Below are 27,666 nucleotides of genomic sequence, written 5' to 3' on the forward strand. Positions count from 1 at the left end.
TTTGGGGTATTACTCAACTCAAATTGGGCCCGAGAGCTGGTAATCTGGATTAGAAAACTCTTACAGGAGGAAGCGAGATGGATTCACAGATTAAAATCTTTGACTCCTACTGGACACCTTCGTCGCTTTTCTTTGATGGTTTCTATAAGATCCCTCTTAATTTTCTGTTAAGTGGACTCTCTCGCTTACACTCCTTTTGCCATTTATTTTCAACTTCAATACATTGGATAGAACTCGGTAAGAAATGCTTATTTCCAATACCTCTGTTTCTCATCGCTACCAGCATTATGGTCTTTGGTATTTGCACCTATATGTACCTTCTTCCATTTTTATTTTTAAAAAAATGTAAAAAAACTATCATATATGCCATATTTATCTCATGGAGGATTACAATGTTAGGAAATACATCTATTCTTCCTTCTATGTTACTCCTCAAAGTGGTATAATATCTAATATAATGTCCCTAACTATTTTGCTTTTATTATTATTAGTTGTTAAATAGTCCTTTTCCCTTTTCAATTGTACAGCTATAATGTAGCAATACCTTGTATCACACTGATAACTATATCTCAGCAGTATGCCAATTTGTGCTATCACTACACTCCTAGCCACTGTTTAGCACCTTCCTCGCCAAATTTCTAAGTGTTCTGACGCGCTTTTGACACCCTTTCATACTTAAGCATTCACTCTCCCATTAGTATGTTTGCCATTAGTGGCCTTTCATTCATCCTTTAGCGATGATTCCGTTCCTACCTTACAGGCTGTTCGCTTTTCTAAGTACCTTCAGTCTGTTTTTCTTCTGATAGCCGTTTTCTCTGCTGTACGCATGCGCCATCCAAGCACGCTGATTGGATGCTGGTCTTGTCCCTTTGATTGGATGGCACCCGTGTCCATCATATCGGTTGGAGGCGCGTCACCCCCTAGGCATTCCTATTGGTTCTAGTTGAACCACACCTCCACACATGTCACCTCCGAGGTCTTAAGAGAAGGAAACCTCGTGCACGCTGTCATTAGTCCCATTATACCCCTGAGGACGCTACGTTTGTAGCGAAACATGTCGGGGGGCTTCAGTGCTTTTAATATTTCAATGTTAGGCTAGCAATTGTATTGAAATCGTTCAGTGAACTGTCTTTGGCACAGAGTACCACTGCCGCTGGGCTGCCATATCAGTGCTTAGTTGCACTCACTCTACTTACTGCGGTTACGCTCCTCTACCTACTGTTGTTGCTGGCCTACCTTGGTTACTTTTAAACTTACATGTTGTATTCAGACTCCAATTTTTAAGTAAAATTTCCTGAAAAACAACTCAATCGGACATTAAAAAGTAAGATACCTAATTTAATTTAATTGTGGGTGAAGAGAAGTTGGCCCCACTGGCGGTTTTTTGGGCAAAACGTAACAGATGTGAAGCAGTTCAGATTTTGGATTCCTTAAACTACTCTGGGTGGTGCTCAGCAGCAAAAGCAGAAACAATATCTGGTACATGTAATGGTAAGGTATATGAAAAAGCGGCACTCACCCATATAGTAGCGATTGTTTCACTCTGGTATAGTCCTTCTGAAACAGCCTGTAACCTGCCATGCTGTCTACTTTGTCATCCCTTAAGCGCATTTTTACCTTTTGCTTGCTACAATAAAGAAAAATCACTACTATATGGGTGAGTGCCGCTTTTTCATATAATTTTATTTCATCCTCCCCTCAGAGTATATTGTAATATAATAATAACTATAACTAGCAAATTAGCAGCAGATGCTCTTTAACATAATTGCTTCAAATAAATAAGACGTCATTGTACAGTTTTAAAAATTTTACACAATACAATATAACATTTTGTCCATGATGAAAGGACTTAATGCACCTGAATAAAAATATATTTAAAATTGTAGTTCTTATCAAATAAAAGTCGGTTTTCATACTCTACACATATAAAACATGTATTTTTATGTTTTCCCAGTAAATGTGAAAAATATAAGTCAGATGCGTGTCCTATAAGATATTTTTAACCAATCTTATGTTGTTCAGTTATCAAATAGTAATGTTGAATGAGTATTGATTTTAGCACTGCAGTGTCAGCTTAAGAGTTACGTATAGTATGTATAGCACATTTATCATGGAATGGATGGGATGTTCACTCATTGTACGCTCTTATGCGCATAGCCCAGGTTGCCATTTGTACTTGTTTGTCACTTTGTATCTGGAAGTGGTTTCTTCACAAGTACAAAGCTCAACAGAAGTCTGGCCCTCTCTATGTAATTGATAATGATTACAATTCATGTCCTAGCATGTTCAATTAAACTCAAGCATTTTGCAGCAAGAAAATAGAACAAACTGGTATGTACAGTAAGAAAAATAGTACAGTAATTTTTAAAGTATACTGTATATTATAAAAAATATATAGCTGACTTAGGCCCCATTTATGCCATGGCATCGCATTTCTTTGTGTAATTCTTGTTACATCCTCAAAAACACACCCAGAGCATGCTGCCTTTTGGAATAAACACCACCAAGATCAAGAATCCCAAAGAAAAACCTCAAATCAATACTCTATGTGCTGATAACTTCATATTTTTCTATTCTATAACAGCAGACATCTGGTCCCATTTTTTTGTACTAACATTAAATGTCCTAAAAGAACCACTAAAAACGATGCCAGAAACTACGCCACGGCAAACAAAAAATGGACGTAAAATACTAAGCTGTTTTCAAAGCGTATTTTGATGCGTTTTTTACGGCCATTTTTGGAGTTGTTTTTCTATTGAGGCAATAAAAAACGGCCCCAAAAATGGCTGAAGATGTGACATGCACTTATTTTTTATGGGGCGTTTTTTTACGCGCCGTTTTTACAAACGGCCGCATAAAAAACCTCCCTGTGGGAACGAAACACAGTTTTTCCCTTTGAAATCAAGGGGCAGATCTTTGGAGGCGTTCAACCTCCGTATTTTTAGCCGTTTTTTGGGGCGTTTACGGCCCAAAAAACATCTGAAAATAGGCCATGTGAACATACCCTAAATGTGTAAATCCATCTTCAAAAGAGTATTTAAAATGGTTGTCCCTCGATTGAATATTACATTTCTCTGTTAGAATATAACAAACATAATTTCTTAATTGCAATCATTTTTAAAAAATTCTTGTGTCCAGATATTAGATATAATAAAATTCCTCTGTATTGTAAAAATTTAATAATAATGATTTAAAAACTACAAATTAACTTTATTTTATTTTCAGTAAATAAAATGTATTGTATTTTCTTATCCACCTTTTTTTATTTAAAGAGGCTCTGTCACCAGATTTTGCAACCCCTATCTGCTATTGCAGCAGATAGGCGCTGCAATGTAGATTACAGTAACGTTTTTATTTTTAAAAAACGAGCATTTTTGGCCAAGTTATGGCCATTTTCGGATTTATGCAAATGAGGCTTGCAAAAGTACAACTGGGCGTGTTGAAAAGTAAAAGTACAACTGGGCGTGTATTATGTGCGTACATCGGGGCGTGTTTACTACTTTTACTAGCTGGGCGTTCTGATGAGAAGTATCATCCACTTCTCTTCAGAACGCCCAGCTTCTGGCAGTGCAGATCTGTGACGTCGCTCACAGGTCCTGCATCGTGTCGGCACCAGAGGCTACAGTTGATTCTGCAGCAGCATCAGCATTTGCAGGTAAGTAGCTACATCGACTTACCTGCAAACGCTGATGCTGCTGCAGAATCATCTGTAGCCTCTGGTGCCGATGTGTCCTCGCTCGTCTGACACGATGCAGGACCTGTGAGTGACGTCACAGCGTGATCTCTGGAGAACACGGCTGTGTCTGCACTGCCAGAAGCTGGGCGTTCTGAAGAGAAGTGGCTGATACTTCTATACACAACGCCCAGCTAGTAAAAGTAGTAAACACGCCCCGATGTAACACACATAATACACGCCCAGTTGTACTTTTACTTTTCAACACGCCCAGTTGTACTTTTGCAAGCCTCATTTGCATAAATACGAAAATGGTCACAACTTGGCCAAAAATGCTCGTTTTTTTTAAATAAAAATGTTACTGTAATCTACATTGCAGCGCCTATCTGCTGCAATAGCAGATAGGGGTTGCAAAATCTGGTGACAGAGCCTCTTTAAATATTTTATTAACACATTTTAATTTGGTCAATAATTTTTTACTAATTGAAAATACAGGGGTTAAATATAATAATAAAAAATACAAGTAAATAGGGATTCTGTATAAATTGATCACTGCAGCTAATTAAAAATATCCATTTAAGGGGTTTTCCCACGAGGAACATTTATGACATGTCCACAGGATATGTCATAAATGTCAGATAGATGCGGGTCCCACCTCTGGCGGAGCCTCCATCATTTAACTTTTCAAATGCATAGAGATCAGGCCATAAAACAGCACCATCAGTTTTTATAGGGAATTTAGATCCATGAACTTATTATTTAATGTAAAAGGATGGGGTTCAATAAAGTAATATACACATTATATGGATAATCAGATTATATTACAGCATTAAGGAAATACTTTGCATGCAATTCTTTACATAAAAGGAAAGGGGTTTAATAATGTAATATACACATAATCATGTATATATTACTTTATTAAATCCCATTCCTTTACATAAGGGAATTACATGCACAGAAATTCATTACAGCATTTCTGTCATATCAGCTGTGAAATGTGCCCTACTTTTTCTGAATGTGGCTAAACTCCTGTTTCAATGCCCATTGCACATGCACAGTTCAGTGACCTGGTGCCGGCTCCCTACTTCCTACCAGCTATGATGGTAGTTTTTTAACTTTAGGTAATCATAGCTTGGTAGCGGGACGAGGAAGCCTGCATCAAACATATACAACTTCTTCCGGCACCAGCTCCCTGTCTCTTTAAAGTCTATGTAAACCTTTCAAATTGATTTATTCAGATTTTTTTTTTAATAAAAATGTCAGTCAGTGTGTTTGGAGTAACTTTATAATTAGTTTTTATTAAAAACTTTTTGAAATACAGCTACTCTGTATCCTGTATACAGAGCAGCTGTATCTTTCGCAAGGATTTGAATCTGTCAGTCCCGCGGACCTGACGGATTGAGTATCAGTGGGTTCAGTGAAAGCGGATCCACACTGGATCCACCTGTAATCGGTCACATCTAAGTTATGAACTTAGATGTGATGGATAGCAGCTGGATTTTGCATGTCAGAGACACGCAGGACCCGCTTTCACTGAGCCTGTCAGTCCCGCGGACCTGACAGGTACAGGTTTCAGCGAATGATACAGCTGCTCTGTATACAGGATACAGAGCAGCTGTATCTCAAAAAGCAAAAATAATTTTTAATAAAAACTAACTATAAAATTGCACCAAACACATTGACTGCCACTTTTATTTTTTTTTAAAATCACTTTCAAAGGTTTACATAGCCTTTAAAGGGGTTTCATCAGGAACATTTATGAAATATCCACAGGATATGTCATAAATATCAGATATATGTGGGTCCCACCTCTGGGGCCCGCATCCATCTCTAGAACGGGGCCCCCTAAACCCCATTCTAACTTTTTCTGCTGTAGCTAAATCCCTGCCACTTCCTGACTATATGGTCGGGAGTACAAATACAGCATAGCACGCTAAGCTACGCTGTTTCCATAAGTCCCATAGAAATGGTAGTAACGGAAACAGCGTAGCTCGCATGATGCGCTGCTTCCGCAACTGCTATTCACTACTATGGGAGTTATGAAAACAGCGTAGCTCAGTGAGCTATGCTATTTTCTTACTCCCAACCATATAGTCAGGAAGTGGCCGGGAGGCAGCTGCAGCAGAAAAAGGTAGAACCGGGTTTAGGGGCCCCGTTCTAGAGATAGGTGCGGGTCCCAGAGGTGGTACCCACATCTATCTGGCATTTATGACATATTCTGTGGATATGTCATAAATGTCCCTGATGGGAAAACCCCTTTAAGTATTAAAACAAGAAAAATCTAGATTAACCCTTTCACGCCAATGGGCCTACCATTAATTCCTAATTGCGGTCTATTGACAGCAATAGGATGTAATGGTACACCCAGTGGATGACATGGGCACAGGAGATGTGCCTGAACCATCCACTGTGGGCAGTGGCTGTAATATACAGCGACCATCCCACTGCACAGCCGGGATCGGAGTTACCGCCGATCCCAGACGTTTAACCCCTTAGATGACATGGTCAATGACGACCATGGCATCTAAATGTCTACAAAGATAGGAAGCTGTGCTGGCTGTGACATCATGACGGGGCGCTGATGGGTTGCCATGGCATCGGGGGCCTAACAAAATCAACTAATATATTGCCTGTCTGTTTTACGCCGACAAGCAATAATGCTGAGTATACCAAAGCATTATATAAATGATCAGTAGATCACATTTTGAAGTCCCCTAGTGGGACTAATAAATAATTAAGGTATAATAAAGTTTATTAGAAAAAAAAGTGTTTACAGTAAAAAAATTAAAAAAATGTTTCAATAAAAAGTAGTTTTATTTAGCAAAAGTGTTAAAAAAATAATAATACACATATATGGTATTGTTGTGATTGTAACGACCCATATAATAAAGACAACATATAAACTAACCCCTTCCTGCTGCAGCCATTTTTTAGATCTTCACTTTACGTTTTTCTTCCCGACCTTTCACAAGTCATAACTTTTTATTTTTTCAATCGATTTAGCTTGTTTATTGCGGGACAAGTTGAAAAAAAAAACTTGGCACCATTTAATGTACCATATACTGTAAGTTAGTGGGAAACTGGAAAAAAAACTCTGTGTGGGGTGGAATGTGAAAGAAACAACAATACCTCCTTTTTGGGGATTCGTTTTTACGTTATTCTGCGGGTCAATACAATGACGGCGATAACAAAGGAAATACCTTTTTTATTTATCTACTTTTACAAGGAAAAAACTGATTGTTAAAAATAAAATTTGTGTTTTGTCACACCATATTCTGAGTTCCTTAACTTTTTTTTCCCGTCGATTAAGTTTTATGAGGGCTTATTTTTTGTGGGGCAAGCTGTAGTTCCTATTGGTCCCATTTTGGGGTACATGAGACGTTTTGATCACTTTTTGTTCCATTTTTTCGTGAGATATTAAGTGACCAAAAAACTGTGATTCTGGCGTTTTAATAGTTTTTTTTTTTACGGTGTTCACCATGCGGGTGAACCCTAAGGGGTTAAACGAGCGTGATCCCACTCATTACACTTAAGTGTCGGCTGTTACACACAGCCGACACGGTCATTCTATGGATCGGGCTGAGCCCGTGAGCCCGCTCCATACTCACCCACCCAACCTGCGCCGTATATATACATCAGATGTCGGGAAGGGGTTAAACCACATGCTGAATGTAATAAAAAAATCACAAAAAACAACAGCAAAATTGCTTTTTGTTTTCCATTCCCCCCAAAAATTAATAAATGTTAATCCAAAAATTATGTACCCCAAAATGGTACTATTAAAATATATATGACTCGTCTATTTTCTATGAAATGTGCTATTATTGTGCAAAAGTAGTAAAACATCAAAAAAACGATACATATTTGGTATCGTCGCAATTGTATTGACCCACAGAATAAGGTAACATGTTATTTATGCTTCATGGTGAATGGCGTAAAAAAAAACACAAAAAACTCTAGTGGAATTTCTGTTTTATTTCAATCCCCCCTCAAAAAAAGTTAAAACTTAATCAATAAGTCTTATGTACCCCAAAATGGTGGCATTTAAAAGTACAACTTTTCCTGCAAAAAAAAACAAGCCCTTTTAGAGCTCCATTGACAATAAGAAAAAAAGATATGGCTTGCAGAAGGTGGTGGCACAAAAACAAATGAATTTAAAAAATTGTGTTTTTAATCTGCAAAAGTAGTAAAACACAACAAATAATCTATATCAATTTGGTATCGAGATAATCGTTATAATCCGCAGAATAAAGTTAACATGTAATTTTTACTGCACGGTAAACGGCTTAAAAACATAACCCAAAATTTTTTTTCGTTTTGCCATACCACAAAAAAAGCTATTAAAACGTATTTAATATATTATATGTACCGCACAATGGTGCCATTAAAAAGTAAAACTTGTCTTATTCCGATACAAGTCATAGGAATTCTTATCCCCCACATTTCAATAGTGCCTTGGCTTGATCCAGGTATTAAAAGGATTTCTGACTTTTATGAGGACGACACATTTCAGTCTTTTGAAAATCTCACACATTTATTTGGTATTTCGAACAAGCTTTTCTTACAATTTCTTCAGGTGAGACATCTACTGTATAAGATAAACTTTCCAATTGCTCCAGGTTGTTTTACCAGTTTTCATAAATTTACTGGTAATTGGCAAGGTCATAGAAAGGGCCTAGTTTGTAGTTATGATCTGGTACTTGATGTCGGTATGGGAGGAAAGGCGAAATATATGGAAAGGTGGGAGGGAGAGCTTGGAGTATCCTATTCCGATGAGCAGTGGCTGGTGGCCTCAAATTGGCCTTCAAAACACTCTAAATGTGTGAATCACCTAGAATTGATGCAGAAAATTCATCTTAGTTGGTATTTAACTCCCTCCAGATTGGCACATATGTTTGTAAATGATTCTAACTCTTGCTGGAGAGGGTGTGACCAAATAGGCAATACCTTACATATGTGCTGGTCATGTCCGATAATAACTAAGTTATGGGAAGATGTATATGTTCTAATTTCTGAATTTTGTAACAAGCCGCTAGAAAGACAACCTGCTCTGGCAATTTTAGATATCTCCTTAGACCAGATTCCTTCATCTTCCAGAGTTATCATACACCACATTTTAAATGCTCCCATATCTCCCTCTTTATCTGACATTATACATAGGGTTAATTGTCAATGCTCTCATGAATCCTCCTTGATCTTTGATATTAAATCTCTTGATGGCACCTGAAAGCTATGGATCACTTGGACTACTTCTTCGTATTTCATGTGAATGTATTTCTTATCATTGTATTCTCTGTAATCTGAGGTGATGTTTATATTGTTTTGATGTAATTTCAGTTTGCTGTCTGCAGTTCTCTTCCAGTTGAGAGAACTTTGTCTTGTATCTGTGAAAAATTTTCAATAAAAATGTAAAGATAAAAAAGTAAAACTTGTTCTGCAAAAACAAATACCTCATGTGGCTACGGTGACAGAAAACTTAAAAAGTTATAGCCCTCGCTACGTCCTGAAGGCCCAAAATAGCTGCCTCCTGAAGGGGTTGAAGTCAAGAATCGCCCATAAACTTGAAAAAATAGAGATTTTCTTTTTAGGCAATATAGCAAAGCCCTAGAAATGTGTCTCAACATAATGTAGATTTTTCAAGGGCATACATATCATAGAGGCAGACCATGCAGCTGCTATGAGGCCCTTGGTCAGCTGCATCCCATTTAATTATTTGAATTTGTGGTGAGAACTTGTTCCTATAAATAATGGTGATATTTACTCAAGGATTATAGAAAGGATATGAGGGGAAAGCAACCAAGTCCCCCTGTCTAAGGTAGTTAGGGGTTTAGTAGTGTCAACCGGCGCCAAAATGGGACCCATTTTGTTAATACTGCTATGGGGTTCCCTCAACCCTATGTATGCCTTTGAGCTTATATACAATAAAATATCATATTATGTTAGTAGATATAAATGGTGAAATATAACTATTAAAAAAATCTGTAAAAAAGCATTTTAGCCTGGTATAACAGTAGTTTTATTGTTCTCGCCATGCAGATTTATTTGCTGAACTGCAGTTTAAGGATTATAACAGCTCGACTTAATAAAGAACATGTATTCACAATGTACTCATTTTTAATATAAAAAGTAATTTTGCCGGTGCCCATGTAATTTTATTGATTGGTTTTGTTAAAACAAGTAATAAGTCTAAAATAGGGAAGAATCATAATTACTACTTGATTTGATTTTTCGTCCTGTGATAATATATAAATAGACAAAAATAACTACCAGTTGCATTGCGTATATATATATTTATTCCAGATGGATTAAATGTTTATAATTTTACCAAGAGATTTTACTCATGGGCATATCTATCAGGGTATGTTCACACAGGGTGGATACACTTCATAAAAGTACATAGCGTATCCGCCCAGGTCCACGCAGCGAATTCTGGTTAAAAAAAACGCACTAAATTTTGGTGCAGTTCTCCGCTGCATACTGCATACCCCAAAAAACTGATACTTACACGTAGCCATGGTGACGCATCCCTCTGACCTCCTGGGATGACGTTTTATCCCATGTGCCTTTGATTGGCTGCAGCAATCACATGAGATGAAACGTCATCCCTGGAAGCTGGGCTAGATGCAGAAGCAGAGAGTTCTGGGTATAATCTTTTTTTTTTGTGAGTTGCGATTTTTGCAGCGGAATAGCAGCTTCTCCACCGCAAAAATGGAAAGATCTGCTAAATGTTGCGGGTTTTATCTCCCATTGAATTTAATGGGGAAAACCTGAAACAGAAAAGCAGCAATTCCGCAGCATAAATTGACGTGCTGTGGATTGAAAATCCGCACCGCAAGTCTATTCATGAATGGTCTTTAGCCAGGTTTTTACGCAGCGTGTGGATGAGATTTGTTCAAAACTCATCCACTTTGCTGCTACTGTCTTATCCTGCAGACTTTCCGCAGTGAAATACTGTACGTTGCGGAAAATTGGCAGTATTTATGCTACATGTGAACTGAGCCTGAATGTAGCTGGAAAAGCAGTTGCTATGCAGAAAAGAAGCCGAGTTACCCCACCTATAAACATAGGTGAGGTTATTGAGTGATTACTGTGGATGATAAGAGGGGACAGTAAAAAGGATGCAGTGGAAAATTACAGATTTCAAGGAGAGACCAAATAATGATACTGTAAGCTTTTAATATCCTGAACTCATTTGCTGCTGAAGATGGTCATGCAGCCACCCATGGTTACGTCTTATGCCTCTGATGTTATTGTATAATTTTTGGCTTGAAATCAAGTCCCTACAGAAATCACTCAGATTTAACTATTAAACATTTACTTTTTCCATCTGAAATACTAATCTTAATTCTCTTATCATAGGATGGAACATGGTCGGAGTCACAAGATATACCTACATGACAGAAGGGTTGTTCAGTCAGGGGACTAGGCAGTTGTTTAAACTATGAATTTACTCTCTGATCAAATTTTAGTGGAAAGACGCTGTCCAGGGCTGAAAGTGCCAATGGTATTTTACAGTTAATAACTTTGGGGCCTTTCATTAAAAAAAAAATTTGAAAAAATAAAACGATGTTTCACTTCTGCAGCCTCCTTGTATCACAGTACATATAAGCTGCAGAAAACCGTTCTGAGACAAATCCGGCTGACAGCGGCTTCTGTGGGCTCCTGAGCGATTTTCTAAGCTCAGTTTGGATCAAGTCAAAGTGGATTTACTACTAATTATTGGATTCAGGTGTTTCAACCACACCCATTGCAAACCAGTGCATACATTTAAGGACACAGCTAAGCAATTTTCAGAGACAAACATTGGGGGTTATCAAATTTTCACAGGTGAGGCCCGACTGGTTTCACCGTGACAGATTTGTCAATGGTCAAGCATTTTAAATGAAATGTATACCCACAGTAGAGTGACCCTTAACAAAGCCATGACGGCTAAGGCGGTCGAGCCTTATCTGTATTTTTTTTATATGCTTTGCACAAACTACGCATCTTGTAAGTAGAATAAAAACAAGGGGAATATTTCCCTTTTTTGTCTCTACAATTTCTCTGATACAGCAGCCTCGGGAGCAGAATGTCAGAACGCCTGAGGAGTCACAATGCCTTTGGAGGTTTGACTGTTGGAAGTTTCTGTACCTGCACACAGGAGGAAAGTTTTGGTGTGAGTAATACAAACGCTGTGTTGGGACTTGGAAGTGTGCATGAAAAGAAAATTAAAAAAATAGGATGCTTGAAAATATACAGTGGGGAGTGGTGGGATCTAAGAAAGTAGAAATTGTTTGAACTAGGAACTATAACGCTGACTGACATTATTCACAAATATGGACCTACGAGTGATCTGATGTTGAGACCGATCTATTTGGGACGATAGATATGGTGATTGCTGATGGAGGTGGAGGTGGGATAAAGGTCTGAGGCTGTTTTTCAGGGTTTGGGCTAATCTTTTATTTTCAGTGAGGGGTAATGTTAAGGCTACAGCATACAAAGAAGGGAAGACCCTTTCCTTTTTTTCAAAACACTCCAAAATCTTGTGGAAAGCCTTCCCAGAAGAGTGGAGGCTGTTATAGCTGCAAAAGGAGGGCCCAACTCCATAATAAAGCCAAAGGTTTTGAAATGGGATGTCCAACAAATCCATAGAGGTTTGAAGGTCAGGTATTCACAAACTCTTGACCATATATTTTACAGATGTGTCGACCCTTACCTTTTCTTGAATTTGGTTAAGGACACCAATTTCTCATGAAACAAATTCAATACAATATTGTAACATGCTAGCAAAACCCTTGACAGGCCCTTGAGTTACAATATGTAATTTAGAGAATTATCCTGGTGGACCGTGCAATAAAGAGGTTTTTCCATAATCAACATTTGTTTTTATATTCTGTGGATAGGTGATATATTTTAGATCCCTGGGGCCTCACTTTGAGACCTCCTCTAATCACTACAGAGGCCCCATGTTCCCCTTTTTGTCCTCATCAGAATGATAAGAAGTATGGAGTGGCAATGATAGAGCTCTGCTGTTTCCATAACTCCCATAAAGTTGTATGGAGCAGTTCCTACTCTTAGCTGCCGCTCCATAGACATTCTTCCTTATCACAATCATGCTGTTGAGGAGTAACAGGGCAATAGAGACCCCCATACTAGTGATCAGTGTGGTCTCTGCAGTGGGGCACCAGTAATCTAACATTAATCACCTACTCTGTGGATAGGTGATAAATGTTGATTGTGGAAAATTCCTCTAAATAAATGTTTCAAATATATTTACCTATACATGTAGGTATTTTATAATACGTTTCGGTTGGGAAAATCCTTACTGCCACTATGATTTTCAGTATACATATGTAACATAAGCTAAAACTGTACTTTATACATTACAGTATACATGTGTGCCCTACACCACAATAAAATTCTATCCCAAATCTTCCTACAAATGATCCGTTTGGTTACCTTTGGGAATTAAATGAATATTGCAGAATAAAAATCCAACTGTTTGTCACATAAAGACATGTGGAGTTGATAGTGGAGTCCAGATGCACAGCCAAGATCAGAGCCCGTAGGATGCAGCACAAAAGAACTCTTAGCTGTAAACAGTAAAAGAGCTTGAAGCTAACAAGCTATTAGACAGTTTGAATGAAATGTCATCTTCACCCTCTTCTCCAGCTAGCATGGAAACGTGTAAAACAGATTCTCCAATGATCTCTAACAGCAGCAGTTTAAAAACCAGAGAGACCTCCGGGCTAACATTGCAGATGACCCATATGTTTAAAATCTCTCACAGAAAATACTGTACACAATCCTGATGGCAGTTACTGAACCTCCTCCACTGAAGAACACGTTCAGCAGTAAATGAAGATCTTGTCATTAAGACTCTGGCTGCAATTTTCCCAAAAGAATTAGTTAAGAAATTTGCATACGTGGGGTAAAATATGATATTATGTCTTTCAGGCAAATACAGTACATTTTGTATAAATGTAATATCAAAGATCATTAGAATTTGCATGACGCAAAGAAATAATAATCTAGGTTAATGTTACCATCTCTATCATTAGCAGAAAATTTTACTGAATAAAGAGCATTTTGTCTAAGGAAATTATATTATAATATTCAACAATAGGAAAGTTGCTTAGTACAACAAGTGTCAATCATACTGCACAGTACGTTAATTCTTAATGTAATAGACAAATAATATACAAAAAGTAAACACTATTGTTGAGAATCAGCTGATATCACAGACATATGTCAAATAATCAGTACATAGATTCTTCACGGAGGGTAAATAACTTAATGAGGTTGTCAGGTTTTTACAACCCTTTCACTGAAAGCAACTCCCATTCTGAGATGATAGCATGGAGAGATTTTTCTGTTGACTGCTGGGAAACCCTGTTTCAGTGCATTGCCTTGGCAATGCCTTTCATTGATTTCAATGGTTACAGTAGCTTTCCAGTTCTCAAAATCTGAAGATGTTTGTGCACATAAGATAAAACTGGGCCAATAATAATAACTGGCTGATAATAACTGGTTCATCAAAGGGTTGTGCGGAAAAATCTTGTGTGAATGATCATTTGTGTTGACTGACACTGACACATATCTGCTGAAATTTTGGTCACACTAGTCGGATCTTTTCAGCCGTTCTTTGGGTGCAATGATACACGTTTGGGTTTGTCAAGAGAAAAAACAAGGTAAAAATAAATAATATAAAATTGATTGTTTTATCACAGCTTGGTTGAATGTGTATAGTACATGTTTATCCCAACTGCACATACAGTAGACCCCTGTAAAATAACTAAAACATGTGCTATGAATACAGATGATATCTACTAGTGATACAAAATTCCAGTGGTGGCTATCCACTCTTGACATTGTAGAAAATAATAGAAGTTGCCCCATTGGATAATGTGAAAAACAAAACTGGTTTGGCTTTAATATAATTTCCACAACCCTATCTACGCCATGCCTGCTCTGTTTGTACACCATTTACACAGGAACAAAACCTATTAATCTCTAATTATATTGTAATAATTTTTCTCCAAGCAATTTGAATTTCTAATAATAGCCATAACTAATATAAAATTTTAAACTTGACCCTCTTCTTCCAACTTTTAGCTAATTTATTATCTTGGCATGTCCAAAATACCTGTATATAGAGGCAGGCCATATTTGGTCCTCATCCAAAAATTCTAAATATTGCTTAGCTTTCAATGCTTAAAGTGAATGCCTACCATAGGAAACCATTTTGTTTAAATCTAAATAAATCCAAAATAATGTGATGATTAATTTCTGAATATATCTTCATAGTGGTAAGAGCTCGATTTTTCTATTACCGTGCTCCAAATGAACAATGTATTTTTATTTTTATTTTTTTTATTGAAATTCTTTTTTTATTCAAAAAATGTTCAAAAATACAATAAACAAATAAAAGAAGATAATAGTAAAGCAATTACTTGGCAATCAAGAGGAACAACTTTGCATCATTGAGATCAGGACCTCTATAAATGATGAGGTAGCCAGGAAAGGATAAATCCAGTAAAACAAAAAACAAAAAATGTATTTATTCAAAGCAAAAAATATTAAAGCGTATTTACACAGTTCCACGCAATGAGAAAAGTATGTGTTGTACAGAATTAATATAATCAGCGAAGGTAAAGTCTAAGTCCTACAGACATTAGTGAAGAAAGAAGGTAGGAATTCTCAATAAGGCATTTAAAGAGGTATTGCCAGGGAGGGGACCCGTGTGTAGGGGGAATAACATAAATAGAGAGCTGAGTAAGCTCCTGGAAGTTCTTCAGGGACCCCAGATTGACTCAAACTTTGTGTGATTTCTATTCTCCCAACTGACGAGTTCTTCCATTCTGCAAATGTGGTCTATTTTGTCGTACCACTGCTTTATAGACAGGGAGTCCCTGTTTCTCCAGTTATGGGGAATTAGGAGCTTAGCGGCTGTAAGTAAATGAGTAATAAGATCTTTTTTTGTCTGGGCAGAAGGAAAGGAAAGGGGCCTAAGTCAATGCCAGGGGAGCAGAAAGAGATAAGTTCTTCCCTATTATGCATTGAATGGAGGTGGATAACGCTTGCCAAAAGGGTTTGATGAGCAGACAATCCCACCAAATGTGGGCAAGGAAGCCAGTGCCTCCTCCACAGCGCCAACAGGACTCATCGGGAATTAGGTTTAATTTATGTAGTTATTCAGGGGTTCTATACCACCTGGTTAGTGTGTTTAAATAATTGTATTGAATTTTCACACACCTCGAGAATTTGTGAGAGTGCCGTATAATAGATGAAACTTCAAAGGGTGACCAGGAGGTGTTAAATGCTTTCTCCCAGACCAAAATAAGGCTGGTTTGGAAGGTACTGAATGCATAAAAATATCTGAGTACATTTTAGAAAAAGTTTGGTGGAAGTAGAGGGGAAGCAGAGTAGAGTGTCTGGCCATGATGGCTCTAGAAGAGGGGTACATTTATGTTTAAATTTAAGGCAAAGACTCTGAAATCCCACTAAATACAAGAAATTTTGAGTGTCTGTACAAAGGGGAAAGTAAATGTCCTCAATCTTTGGAATCGCAGAGCCTCAGAAGAGAGTATGTACAGGAGCATTATTTAGTTTTGTCCAAATACCTTCAGTGTAAAAGGGTTTCTCCATTGTGAAAGGGAGTCACTTAATAGGTACCATTGAGGAGAAAGATGTAGGAGGGTCTAATGTTGAAAAACTAGAATGGTACGTTTAGAAATAGCATATACTGGCCCCACAAAAGCTGGAGTGTCTCGGGGCCTAAGAGGATCTGCTCTACTTGAACATGAGGTGGGGATTCGGTCAATCTGTTAAAGGGAACCCATCTACTAATATGATTGGCCTTATGGTAGAAGTAAGTATCATGTAAGCTCATTCCTTCCTGCAGCAAGTCTGGGATGTTTTTTAGCCCATAGGAAACGGCCAAACAAACTTTTGATATTGTTAAAAAAGGATTGAGGGAGGAAGATTGGAATGGTTTTTAAAACATATAAGATTTTAGCAAGTATATAGGTTTTAAGGAAGTTTTCCACCCTATCCAGGGACCGAGAGGAACATTGAAATCATGTAATTAGTATTTAATTTGATGCAATAGTGGCTGATAATTTAGTGAGAAAAATAGGAAGGTGTCTTTTGGGAGATAAATCCTTACATATTTTATAGCTGTATCCGGCCTCTTAAATGGAGCACAATATTTACGGGAGATAACATCGGAGACTGGAGCTGCAATATTGAGGAGCTCCGATTTGGTGAAGTTTACTTTAAAATTTGAGACTTTGCTGAATTTACTAAAGATCCTCAAAAGCTGGGGCAACGCAGGGACTGGGTTGTTATTATAAGCAGTAAATCATCTGCAAACGCAGTGGTAGAGTGCACAAAGTTGCCGTCCTTTATGCCTGCAATACCATTAGTTCGGATCTTCTGAATCAATGTTTCCATGGACAATATAAAAAGGGATGGAGAGAGAGGGCAACCTTGACTGGTGCCGTTAAGGATGTTGAAGTATGGACAAAGGGTGCCATCACTAAGGGTAGTTTAGGAGCTTGTTGCATACTGTTTATACATTGAAATAAATAACACAGTATGCTGTAAGCTCCTAAGCTCCATTGAGTGATGTCAGACTGGTATGCAGTTGATTTGGAGCTCTGTATAAAAAAAAATGAAGCTCCAGTGGCAACAAAGATGAAAACAAACCAAACATAATGTTATTAAAAAGAAGATATTTACTTTAAGAAACACTACTAAATAAAACTTGTCTCTCTTTGGCAATGCTCCACCTTCATAGTCGTCTTCAGATGAGTTCCGCAATGTGGAGATAACATCTGCTTGTACTGGAGCCTGATGTCAGGCAGAATTAAATTATTTCATACTCTACTGTGTCATTCCATAACCTTTATTATAAAATATTTGAACTGCCTTAATGACATATTTAATGTCGGCAGTATACATATTCAGACTACTTTTTCATTCTCTTACAATATGCCTAGGAAAACAATGTTTTTCATGACTATTTTACTACATTACTTCTGGTTTTAAATTACCATCTATCCTTGAAAGTTTAGAATGAACAATTATCTGTATATTTTTCTATTGTCATCCAATATATTTAGATAACTGGATGGATAAACAGATGAATAAATGGTAAACAAATACTAGTAAATAAGAATGCAATATATACACACAAGAGGCTATGTTTCAAAAATAAGGACAGTTCCATGTATTTTTTTGTTCCCTGTAGTGAATGAATTATGTTTGATGTCATTCTACATCTTCCAGTCCCTTGAGCTTTGAGCTTCATCAAAGCCTATAAATCCTATTGTCTCCAGCAGCTAACTGTTATTCTCTTGCTCTACTGATTTGTTGTGAGACAAAGGATTCCGTATAATATTTGAAAAGCTCTGTTACTTAGTAACAGATGAAATACTTCTTGCCCCTGAGCAAGATATGAGTAGTGTGATTATTATATACCCCACAGATTTAAAAGGGAAATGTGTGTGTGTGTGTGCGTGTGCGTGTGCGTGTGTGCGTGCGTGTGTGTGTGTGTGTGTGTATGGTGTACATAAGTTGTCTTAAAACAAGTGGAAACCATGTTGGATTAATATAACACTTTATATGTGCATGCAGAAAAGTCCTAAATTTTGTTTTGCTTGCACATGGACTAAAAAATATATTAAATATGCTTTTCAAATATTAAATTACATTTTTTTTCCTGTGAACCTTTGTAGTTCAGACTGCGTAACTGTCCAAGTTATCTTTATCCTGTATGTACATTATCTTTATCCTGTATGTACATTATGAGTTATACATTAATGGAGTGTTCAATTTCATCAAATATATGTCATTCTTTGTATAATGAAAAAATATATTATATTCTCATATACTTTCTGTATACATGTCTAACTGTTTTCAAGATCTCTGCTTGCAATCATTCAATAAGAAACTTCATTGTTTACTTCCAGTAGTTAAAATTCTGTGCTATCTTGTGATGATCACACAGGTGCATGGCTTTATACAAGACAGAGCTCTGATACACATACTGTAACTGTTACGTTTATCACCAGAGAAGTGAGTCCTTTGAGCAGCAATTGGTTTTGCACAGGCTAATATGGGGTATAGAGCCTTAGGTTTTGCCCCATCTTCACCCTTAACCCCTGCAAGGAGGTTTAGACTGTACCAGGGGCGTAGCTAAAGGCTCATGGGCCCCGATTCAAAAGTTGTTGTTGGGCCCCCCCCCCGCAAACTCCTCATGGCCGACGGTCCGCAGCTTTCAGCTGCATCACTGGGTCTCCTAGGTGACCCAACAATGCAGCACAAGCAGCCGGGGCGTCACTAAGGCTGGGTTCACACACCCTATTTACGGACGTAATTCGGGCGTTTTAGCATTGAATTACGTCCGAAAATGCGGCTCAAATGCGTCGGCAAACATCTGGCCATTCATTTGAATGGGTCTTACGATGTTCTGTGCCGACGGTAATTTTTTTTACGCGCCGCTGTCAAAAGGCGGCGCGTAAAAAAGACGCCCGCGTTGAAGAAGTGCCTGTCACTTCTTCAGACGTAAATGGAGCCATTTTCCATGGACTCCATAGAAAAACAGCTCCAATTACGTCCGTAATGGACGCAGCGAAAGACGCCTGCACATGCCATTACGGCTGAAATTACGGAGCTGTTTTCTCCTGAAAACAGCACCGTAATTTCAGCCATAATGGACGCTGCCGTGTGAACATACCCTCAGGGCTTAAAATGTCAGGGGAAATAGCCCCACTACATATGTGTCCGCCCCCAAAAAAATGTGTGTATAGGAGACAGCATATCTATAGCACTACGACCCTATAAACTATGGATAGGATTAGATACATTGGCTCAGCAGACAGTATCACACATGATAGGATTAGATACAGTGGCTGAGCAGACAGTATCACACATGATAGGATTAGATACCATGGCTGAGCAGATAGTATCACACATGATAGGATTAGATGCAGTGGCCCAGCAGACAGTATCACACATGATAGGATTAGATACAATGACTCAGCAGACAGTATCACACATGATAGGATTAGATACAGTGGCTGAGCAGACAGTATCACACATGATAGGATTAGATACAGTGGCTGAGCAGACAGTATCACACATGATAGGATTAGAGATAAGGCCCAGCAGACAGTATCACACATGATAGGATTAGATACACAGCTTAGCAGACAGTATCACACATAATAGGATTAGATACAGTGGCTCAGAAGACAGTATCACACATGATAGGATTAGATACAGTGGTTCAGCAGACAGTATCACACATGATAGGATTAGATACAGTGGCTCAGCAGACAGTATCACACATGATTGGATTAGATATAGGGCCCAGCAGACAGTATCACACATGATAGCATTAGATATAGAGCCCAGCAGACAGTATCACACATGATACGATTAGATACAGGGCCCAGCAGACAGTATCACACATGATTGGATTAGATACAGGGCTCAGCTTGCTAACATTGCGGCTCCAGCGCTGGACCCAGGAAAGGTAAGAATAATAATTTTGCTTCTTTATGTGTTACTGATTATTTTTGTCTGTTTGTGTTTTTTTACAGGTTCGGTTGTTGGACTTCGGATACGAGGACAATTTCAATGACAGGGTTTTTTTATTCTCAATAAAATGGTTAATGAGGGTTGTGTTTTTTTATTTCAATAAAATATTTTTTCTATGTGCTTGTATCTTTTTAAACTTTATTATCACCACCTTAGTAATGACCGCTGGCTGATTGACAACCTCCATTACTAAGGCGGGGCTTAATGTTAGCAGGTGCAGAGGCCAACACTAACCCCCATTATTACCCCGGTACCCACTGCCACCAGGGATGCTGGGAAGAGCCGGGTACGAACCAGTTTCCGTCCATCTGTAGTGACGGGCAGGCACCGGGGTGGCCGCAAGCTGGTAGTATTAGGCTGGGGAAGGCCAAAAGCAGTGGCCCCTACCACCCTGGTAATGCTGCCTGCTGCTGCTGTGTTGTATCTGGCTGGTTATGAAAATTGGGGGGGGCCCCACATCGTTCTTTCCAATTATTTTATATATATTTTTTTTTTAAATGACGTGGGGTCCCCCCCATTTTTCATAACCAGCCCCAGAAGAAATGCCTCCCGATCTGACCCCCTTAGACTTTTATCTTTGGGGTCATCTGAAGGCAATTGTCTATGCTGTGAAGATACGAGATGTGCAGCAACTGAAACTACGGATACTGGAAGCCTGTGCTAGCATTTCTTCTGCGGTGTTGCTATCAGTGTGTGAAGAGTGGGAGAAGAGGGTTGCATTGACAATCCAACACAATGGGCAGCACTTTGAACACATTTTATAAGTAGTCAGAAACTTGTAAATAACTAATGAAAGAATAAAGTAACGTTAAAACCAAGCACACCATTGTTTTTCTTGTGAAATTCTCGATAAGTTTGATGTGTCACATGACCCTCTTCCCATTGAAAAAACTAAAGTTGGATACAAAATGGCCGACTTCAAAATGGCCGCCATGGTCAACACCCAGCTTGAAAAGTTTCCCCCTCCCATATACTATTGTGCCACAAACAGGAAGTTAATATCACCAACCATTCCCATTTTATTTAGGTGTATCCATATAAATGGCCCACCCTGTATATAATGTTGACTATGTGATTTTCTTTTTTTTTTTTTATATAATCTATCTCTCACTGGTAAAATTAACCTAGCCTAAAAATTCTAGACTCTTCATGACTTTGACAGTGGGCAAACTTACAAAATCAGCAAGGGATCAAATACTTATTTCCTTCACTGTATATATATATATATATATATATATATATATACATATATATATCTCTATATGTATACATACATACATATATATATATATATATATATATATATATATATATATGTGTGTGTGTGTGTGTGTATTGTGATAACTTGGGGTATTCCGCAAATACAACAAACAATTTAAAAATGCATATAAAGACACGACTCTAGTGCAGTTTTGCTGGAGCAAGACAATTCGGCTGGATAACATGTAAGAAATATATTTAAGGCTGTTTTTGCAGGTTTAAACATTCCAACCCAAAGTGAAGATATCAAAGGACTAGTAGCTCTAATCTCTGTAAACGTGTAAATATATCAGATAAGACAGGGAAAAGAGGAAAGAAATATCAGTGCCTGCAGCTTTAAAATGAGACAGCCTTACCCATAGCAGCAGATGAATTGTTGCTCCACCACCAAACCCCAACGCGCGTTTCGCTCTATTTGCTTCTTCAGGGGGTGTGCCAGTGTCATGAAGTAGAACTTGCTTGCTTAGGAATACTTGCATGGTGTACTACTCGAAAATTTGTCATTAAACACATGATAAATGGCATGAGTTTGGGCTCTTTCCACATTATTTGTGGTTATTTGTGTGCTGTACATGTTTGCTGACTGCATCAGAAACTTTAACCTGTGTTGAGTGCACTTAATATTGAGTGGTCAGTTCAAAGAGGGTTCAATGTAAATATATCTTTAAAATAACAGATACTGTGAAATTTATTAAAAATAAAAAAAAAACTGAAGATCAACTTAATGTACAAAACAATTACATAAGCCTGATATAATGTGTCCTTCCTTTTATTATTTTGACCTTCAAGGAAAATACTATTGTCCAAAATAAATTCAGAAATTGTATATCTCTTTTACTACAGATGATTACTTTAAAATAAATATTAGTTTTTTAATAAATTGTATGAGTGAATGTCAATAGTTAATCTCTGAGAAATATATGTGAGTGAAAAGAAGAAAATAAATGTGCTTGTCTTTTCCTCTGCACTACTAAATATGCAGTGCTGTTGACAACTCCTGTAATTGTGAATATGTACATTGGTACTGAGTAACTTGGTTGATTTTTTTTCGGTTTTGTAAACTATAAGCAATTACCTTAACTTAACAGCTGTCCGCCCTTTTGAGAAAGACTGTGTTAGATGACAATTCAAAACTACTTTACCACAATAATTATCCCTACGCTGAATGTAAAAAGAGTGTCATAGAGCTGAAGGGTGTTTTCTCAGTACTATATCTTGATGTCAGTCTTCACCAACATCATCTGCTGCCTGTTGGCAAGACTGACACTCCCTGAGTAATCCTATTTTATCTTTTAGATTATTGTGACAGGAAATGAATTTATAGCTAGTTTTACCATTCAATTTGTATTTAGAGGCAAATTAGAATTAGCAATGTACTGTTACATTATATAAATGCATTTGGTAATGACAGCATGTGCGAGATTTTATAATTACCCTCCCAGAGTTATATAAAGTAATGTCTCGAAGACAACATGCAGGCTAGCAGTTAACTGGAGAATAATATTTGATGAAAAACATAATATTAATATTTAATCCAATGCACACTGTAATTGTATTTAGTTGCAGTATAAAACAGTAAAGGATATTTTTATCTTAAGTCAGTGTAGTCACGTGATCTATTTAGATGCTCTTAATATAAAACAGTAATTAATACAAAATTATAATATTTGCAAGCATCAGGTAGGTAACATACATTCAGTAGATTAGCAAGAAGTATGGACAGATATAAGGGAGTTTGACTGCAGGATCAGACTACACTGGGTTGGTTTGTAGTCTGTTACCATAGAGACACCTAGGAACTGTAGACACAAAACATAAGATATTTTGTTTATGACAACTATTTACAAACTTAAATCATTCTTGCCATCTCTAATGTTTATTGTATGTCCACTGTAATGTTGAACAAGTGGAATCCATGGACAGGTTATAATATTACTATATTAATTGGACAATTCATGAATTAACGTCAGTAAATAGGCCCGTATGTGCCAATATTGATAATGAGACAGATTTATATATTGGCTAGAAATATAACAATGGAAAAGTTGATAGGTCTGTGATGGAAGGCAAATTCTGAGAAAATTGTAGGACACTGAACAAAGCAGATGCAGGATAAATAATGTAATTGCAATGGCCTGAATCTAGGGATTTCTATGATTTCTACAGTTCCACCTATAGTATAAGAATTTAGTTAGGTTTTCGTTACTCAGATGGCCCCAAAACTTACAGTATTTGCCTTTAGCTAATACAGTGGTTATTTTAATACAGTGGTTAATATTCTTGATAATGTTAGCTGATGGGGAACCAAACCAATAAAAAAAGGGATTGGATATATGTTTGCTATGGGCAATGGCAAACAAAAGTTTCTTTAAACTAACGCGGAAGAGCATAACATGGAGAAGGAAGATGCAAGGTAATGGAAGTTTAAAGGTTGGCAATGGGAGTCAAAAAGAAGAAAGAGACGGATGCTGTACCAGAAGTGAAATTTCTCCCCTTCCCTGCACAGCGTGATGTCAGCTTCTATCGTGAGATCACGCTGTGCAGGGAAGGGGTGAGGCTGTATGACACTGATAGGAGATCGTCATACCCAACCCTACACTGCCCCAGTAAAACCTCATTATCGCCCCTTTGGCTAGTGTAGCCGTATTAGCATAATAAGAAAATGGCTCATAAAGTAAAAAATGGATTGGGATAGAAATTACACTGACATGATCAGCAGTGACAGAGCATATGACATAAAAAAATAATTGGGCTTTACTAATCTAGTGACAGGTCCTCTTTAAGTCAATAGTTTTATCGTTAGTTACCAAAAATTTATGATAGCCATATAATAGTAAACATAGTTGTTTTTTTTATACTTTAGCATTTTCCTATTCAGTTGCGGTGGCCATTATCACAAAAGTGACAACCCGAAGTGTAGCCATATTGGTTATCATCTTGAATTAGCTCCTCAGAAACTGATGATAAAACATCATTTTGTGACAGATTAATAAGACAAAATAACAGATGACTGTCAGTATCTGAAAAGCTCATTTAAACCAATGTGGCTGCACTTGCTGTTGTCACTTTTGCGATAATGGCCACCGCAACTTAATAGGAAAATGCTAAAGTATATAAAAAAACATTGTTTACTAATATATGGCCCTTATGTATTTTTGGTAACTGACTTATAGAACTATTGACTTAAAGGAGTTTTCCCACAAAACACATGTATCCCCTATCTGCAGGATAGGGGATACATGTGTGATCGCTGGTTGTCCGAACGCTGGGACCCCCAGCAATGAGGAGAACAGGGGACCAAAATTCCCTCGACGTGCTCCATGAGAATGGAGCTCTGGTGCACATGCTCCATAGAAATGAATGTAGTGCTGGTCGAGCTGTGGATAGGGGATATGTGTGTTTGTGGGAAAACCCCATTATCTAGCTTTTCTACTAAAGACTTTTGAAAAAATGGCCACCTCAACAAAACGTAGAGCGTTAAAGAGGCACAAATAGCTTATTTTGGCTACTGCTTTAACTTCAGGTTTACTAACATATGGATACTTTTAAATGTTGGGTGGAAATGTTCTTTAGGTTAAGAAATTACAGTGGTAAAGTGAGATCACTTCAGTCCTCGTGATGGTATAGATATGCATAAAGATAAATTTATTTCCAAGGTTTGTCCACATTATTCATCTGAAAATATTTATCCTTAATGGAAGTATTACAATAATAATTAACTGCAACTTTACAATGACATTCAAATTTCTGGTGCAAAAACTTGAGGACAGCATCCGTATGGCAAAGGTGTAAAAGTGTTTAATTAACACATCCCAACAACAAAGTGCTACGATATGCTTGATAAAGACTCCTGCGGAGTCTAAACGTAGTACTTTGTTATTGGGATGTGTTAATTAAACACTTTTACACATTTGCCATACAGATGCTGTCCTCAAGTTTTTAACATTAATTGATTGTCCAGAAGGGATCTCTGGACTTGGAATTTGCATCCCGCTGAAATCGAGTGGAGATATTCCGACCAGGTGAGTGCTGTGGACAACCAGTATACCATTCAAATATCTGGTAACATGCGATCGTGTATCCTCAGTTGTAAGAGAGGTTGGAAGGACCAGATTATACATGGGAAGAGATCACGTTTGTGAGGTCTATGATCACAGACCACCATTGAATGAAAAGGCTCTGTAGAGCCTACACCCCTTCAGCACTGAAATGACAGTTATCATAAAACACAGATTTGTAGTATCGGAAAACTCTAAGCTGTGCCAAAGCGGTTTCAGTGCTCTATATCTCCTTTCATTCTGAAAATTTGTGGCAGTCAGAAATCACACAATTACTCAATATAATCTTGTTCAATGTCTTTATGACATACAGGGTTGGACTGTCCACCAGAGGACCCTCTAGAGGGGCCAAGGTCTGACACAATAATACGCCCAAAAAACGGCTGCAAAAGTCCAGCAAAAGATAAACTTATTTTAGAATTATTTTGGTGCCCATCCTTGCTAAGAACAATATTTTATGGTTTACTACAAAATAACCTCTTAGTCTTTATAATTATATAACCTGTGTGTTTGCAATAATAACAGCAATTTTTACAATGCATTTAATAGTGGACATGCACCTCCCTGACCTACACACAATGTTCATGCAGTTATAACTCACTCATATTTATTAAAATAATAATAAATATTACACATGTATAGACCTGCATACTCCTGTTACCCGGTTTGTTGTTTAGTCCATTTTTACCTGTCTCACGTGACCTTGAATATATTTGTCTATTATTATATTAACAAAAATGGGCAATCTTTCATATCAAAATGTAAACACATGTCAACTCAAAGCATCAATATACCTAACCTTTATACTGAATCCTATCAATCTTTTCTGTTATGACTGTTAAAGTTATACACTTAGTGTTTATAACATTGTAAAACTTAATAAAAAGTTATGAAACATAAAAGTAGACATACACGTGCTAAATTATGTATAAATCTGGATGGATTGACAGTGGACCCTCAGAATAATTTCCCTGCAGTTGGCCTAAGATAAGTATTTTCCTTTAAGCCCTCCAATTACGTACACACCTTCACAGAACCTAACGTGGGTGTGACTGCAAGGTGTTAGTCTATCTCCACTCACTTAATTTTGCACTCAACTTCCACTCACGTTGAAAATTGAGCATAAATCACACCCCAACACAGTCCACACATTGCAGATAGACAACTCGCTGCCACCACTTATCGAATATGGGCAATGCGTTTAAACACACATTCACACTGCTCTCCAGCAGTTAAAGGGTTAACCCAGAATGAAATGTTATGGATTCTTTAGATCATACAAGGACCAAACTTTTTAACATTATAAGCTTTAATAGAAAAGGTACAGTGCTTACAAAAAGTATAAAAAGAGACAAAATAAGATAAAATACAAAAACATGCTAAACCGTTACAGAAGAAATAAGAGATACCCTTAGGACTTATTCACCGGAACGGGATAATCGGCCATCTGAAGGACGTTTTTTTAAAGGCCGTGACTAAATCAATGCACTTCTATGGGGCTATTCATACGCCCATTTTTTTTTAACGGACCATGTGAACGGCCTGTGAAAAAATAGGACATGTTCTATTTTTACCCATTTTGCCCGACTCAAGTCTATGAAGGATCTGTGAACTTGGGTTCTACACGGGTGCAAATCGGCTGTGAAAAACGTACAATCTGTAAAGTCTCTTCTGCTTCCTTGAGGGTAGGGAAACAATGGATGCACACTCAAACTTAGATCTGACCCAGTCCCAAACCCAGTACCAGTCATATTTTATATCTTCAGTCCAGGGCTCAGGATTCTATAGACATCCAGCAAACTATTAGGCAAATGTGATGTTGGTGATTGAAAAGTGAGGTTTAAAGGTAAGGAGTACAATGAATATTAAATTATCCATTGTCCAATACAATATGGCTCCTAAGTTTGGATAGGCAAATGTTCATTTGCCATTTTTTGCAGCTTGTACAAGCTAGGCCTAATGTGTCAAAAGTCACACTCTGTCCTTCACTCTCCTTCACCGTCCTTTCAACTGATGACCCCAAGCTTTGGTTCTGCTATCCAGAATACATTGCCACAAACAAGATGAAATACAAATTTTTGGCCACTT

Source organism: Rhinoderma darwinii, chromosome 5 (genome assembly GCF_050947455.1).
Source record: "Rhinoderma darwinii isolate aRhiDar2 chromosome 5, aRhiDar2.hap1, whole genome shotgun sequence".
In the NCBI taxonomy this organism is placed as follows: Eukaryota; Metazoa; Chordata; class Amphibia; order Anura; family Rhinodermatidae; genus Rhinoderma; species Rhinoderma darwinii.